The sequence below is a fragment of the Pimephales promelas genome, chromosome 19, assembly GCF_988280905.1.
Source record: "Pimephales promelas chromosome 19, fPimPro1.hap1.1, whole genome shotgun sequence".
NCBI classification, from domain to species: domain Eukaryota; kingdom Metazoa; phylum Chordata; class Actinopteri; order Cypriniformes; family Leuciscidae; genus Pimephales; species Pimephales promelas.
In genome coordinates this window covers 25,750,256-25,754,728 of record NC_142787.1, presented here as the reverse complement: position 1 = coordinate 25,754,728, position 4,473 = coordinate 25,750,256, and positions in this window count along the sequence as shown.

The following is a 4,473-nucleotide window of genomic DNA, read 5'->3' as shown; positions in this document are numbered from 1 at the left end:
AGGTAAATGGTGTTTGAATGCTGTGGTTTTCTGGCACTCTCCTGGTAGACCGACGTGAACAGAAGCAATGAATTGGGGTTCTGAATTGCTTAGACTCACTCTGCCCTAAATCGCATATACCCAATTACCAGAGCCACCGGAGCCTGCTCCAGATTAAGAGCAATTGGAAGGACATTTGTTGTAATTTGGAATGAGGGAGGCCAATTTAGTAATATTTTTCAGAAATCCATCAGGCTCACTGGTGCCCCGGTCCGTCTCCCTCTTCGATGCTGACCATATACGGTTGCCTTTTAGATGCAATTGTTTGTGTTATTTTTTCTCCTTTAATATAAAGGTGTATTACAAATTATATGATCAACTTAAAAGTGCATGAATTTTAGAATGTCTATTTGTATTTTTTGTTTTATTGACAGCAGCATTTAAACTGTATAAACTTCACAAAGTTGTGTAAAACCTGATGGTCTCAAACATTTTATTACTTCTGACTTCCTTTAGACATAAGAAAAGGTAATGCTAGACAAAAACTACAAGTGTAGTCACTCTATGCATAAAGCCATTGATTTATTCACTTTAAGAAAATGACTGCCGGAGAACTTCCATACGTGAGCATTTGTTCTTCTGTGAAACTGACTTGATGGAGATATGTTGATGAGTCTGCCAGGGGGAGGTGCTCAGTAATCCTGTTGTGGTGAGTGATAGGGGAATTAACTTGGTACCAAACTGGAACATGTAATATATAGAGTTTGCATAATCTAAAGTGACTGTTATAGGGGTTTATTAAGTTTTATGTTAAAGAAATAATTCTCTTCCTTTCTACCTTCACATAAACATTATGCAAAATTGTATATACAATTTTGTACAGTGTTTATGTGCAACTTTCTGATGAAGCCAGTACTTGCTGAGCGTGATTCTCACGAAACCAATTTAAACACCATGGCACTAATCATTTTAATTATTACAGTTTTTTACAATCACTTTGTCACTATTTTCAGAACCTTCATTTTTCAAAACTCTAACCATTTTCTCAATTGCTTGGATGCAATACACATAAAACGTAGATCATTTGAGTATCCAATTCCCTACAATGACCTAACTGCTCTAACTGCTCAAAATGATAATATAAATGTTGCATTACTCGTTGCATAGTGGTATGGGAACAGACACAATCTTCCATGTTTACAATAAATCATGAAAGTTTCAAGATAACAAGATTCACTGTCACCAATTAGAGTGGAGCATGAACCAATTTGTAAGTAAATGTTTTTAAATGAATGTTCACAAATTCTAATGTCTGAATTTTTTTTTTTTTTTTTGTTAATTCAAGCATTTTTAAATTTTCATGTTTGGATTTTTTAAAACCAAGCTTTTCTGAGAATCACTCGGGTTCTGTTGGTAGCCATTTTTTTTGCCCTGCAGCTATGGCTACAGATAGAGCACTTACTGAATAAAGATGTTCCCTCATGCCTGCAGATGGGCTAAGATGCACTTCTGAGGAGAGCATATGCTTTGCCTTTGCAGAAGTCTGTAGCTCCAGGACTGCAGCATCTGAAATATAGCAATATTTTTACTGACATAAGGGAATTTGTCAATGCTATATGCATAAATTGGTATTAGTATTTTTTTTGGTAACGCTTTAAAATACAGCCTGGAAAGTACTGCGTAATTAAAGTGGTTTTACAGTGTAACTTTCTTTAATTATAATATAAAGTGCATGCTGTAAGTATAAGGGAACATATAAAGCACTTACATGCAAGTATAAGAGAACAGTATGTAAAGTTTGGGGAATAAAACCGTAGAAAAAAAAACATTTCAATGTCCTTTCATCAACATTTCAATGCTGATCCAACCCACTTTAAACATTGAAATGTCAGTCTCAACCAAAATGATGGTTTGGATCAAAACACAACATTGAATTAATGTTACCATGCTATCTGGGACCTCTTCTAACTCTCACTAGAGTGGTAGGGTTAGGGATACAATAAGTTGACATGTAAAGTTACTTAGTCAACAGGATGTTTAAAGCATTTCAGACAATAAAATGCTGAATAAAGTTGTAGTTTTTGTTATTTTTGGACCAAAATGTATTTTCGATGCTTCAGAACATTCTAACTAACCCACTGATGTCACATGGACTACTTTGATGATGTCTTTATTTCCTTTCTGGACAAGGACAGTATACTGTACGTTTTCAATGGAGGGACAGAAAACTCTCGGACTAAATCTAAAACATCTTAAACTGCGTTCTGAAGAGGAACTTAAGGGCTTGGAACGACATGAGGGTGAGTCATTAATGACATAACTTTTATTTTTGGGTGAACTAACCCTTTAAGGCCCTGCCTCTTTGTACACCTTTTTCAAATCATTTTGCATAATCTGGTTGCGCCTTGTGCAATGCTCTGTATTTGTATGTAAGACCATTTATTATTTTCTGCTGAGATGAATGTGGGCCATTTGGCAGTCTATTGATTCGGTGATTATGGTAATGAAAATAAATGGCTCTGTTGGTGCGCAGAAGACTATTTCTCACAGATTTACTGAGAGTCTGTGAAGTAGAAGCCATTTTGTTTAGACAATATTTGGATGAATCATTAAAGTTGAAGGCACCAATTTCAGTGCTGAGTACATGCTGCTATTCTTCTTTTTTATTGCATTTTCATGGCTGGGTTAACTATAATAATCTGAAATCATAAGGTTTACAAAGGGGAGTCTAGACATTTTTCATCAACATTCTCACAGATCAATGATGAGGGGGGGTCAGGGCAGCAATTACATATTGTAGTCCGAAAAGAAAGATTTGCCAATTACTCTGACTGTGAGCAGTTTCAGTGGGATGAAAATGTGATGTTGCTTTCTTTACTTAACTTGAACAACTACCAAAAAGAGTACATAAAGCCATTTTTGGTTAAGATGCAGAGCTACACACGTGTTTGGACATACGAGCACCTTACAGGCAGTATTCCTGCTACAAATCTGCACACTGACTTATTCTTTCCAAATGTGCTTGGAGAGGATCAACGTTGATGGTATAAATGGACTGCAGTGAAATAACTGAGTCATGCTGAAAGCTTCGGCAAAGGCTTCTCGGAAATATTTTCAGAGGCATAGATTAAGTGGAGCCATTTTGATCTTGCTTCCCGAACAGTATGCTCCCAGTGAGATATGAATAAAGGAGGAGGAACAATCAGAGTGTTGCATTTAATTTGTCATCTGCATGCTTGTGGGTGAGACTGAACTCATAAAATGATGCAGAGGTCTATATCGGAGCTTTCTAATTTCTTTTCGAAAATATTTATTCATGCTTCTGGTGTAGATTATTTCCTGTTTTGTTCGCGTTTGATAAGGAGGAAATATCATCCAGCTGACTGGAGATAACCAGATTGCTAGAAAACTTTTGAATGGAAAATATCTCAGTGAAACCAAAAAATGTTTGGATTGGTTTGCCCCAAAACACCATATAGTCACTATTATGGGGATCCGTGCTCTTTTTTGGCATTAAACTCCAAATACACAGTAATTCAATGGCGTCATGAACCCCTTTTATATTGTTGTCTGAGGTCAATTTATGACTTTCGCTTATTTTTTACATTCAAAAACATCCAAATTAATGAGTAATAGGCTATTTTCTACCCTAGTTTTGAGCCTAGCTCAAAAACGCTCAGTTTTTATGGGCATCTCGCACTGAAGACTTGGAAGTAAACGCCCACTGCTGTGAGTGGATAACAGTTTTGCATATTATAATGAGTTTCAACTCACCCGTCGATGCACTTGAGAGAAATTGTTTTGAAAACTTCCAATGTTGTAAAAATGGCAACTGGAATGATTCGCGTATACATGTTCGACACAGAGTCCGTGTGTTGCACCATTCCAATATAGACGGCACAGCACCGTTCTGCAAATCCAGTCTTGACCTGTGTCTTGTTTACAAAACAATCCTCAGTGAAATGAAGTGAACAACCGGACAATGTTTTACCTACATCAGCAAAAAATTAACAATGCGTCAATTCTACGCCCACCGCAAGAGCTGTGATTGGTCTGCTAGAACCATTCGCCGGCTTTCACATGCTCCCTCTGTATGTGTAATTGCGCGTAACGCGGATCACAACGCAGAAGTATAAATGAAAACCCAAGCATAGTCTATAGCGTAGAGGCTCCGGCCAGTGGCGGCTGGTGAAAAATCTTTGAGGGGGGGCTGAATAAGAGGGGGGTCTGGGGGTCCCCCCCCATAAAATTTTGAATTTAGTAGATGTGATTTCCTGCATTCTGGTGCATTTTAGGCCTTAGGCCATGCCCTTACCTATACCAATAAAATAACTTAAACCAGTCAATACCAATGGTCAAATAATACAATAATAATAATAATAATAATAACAGTTTGACAGTTAATGATAATGAACAAGTTGCATGTTTATTATGCTCTGTGTGCTGACAGAAAAAGTGCAAACGCATAATATTAATAAATTATAATATAGGTAA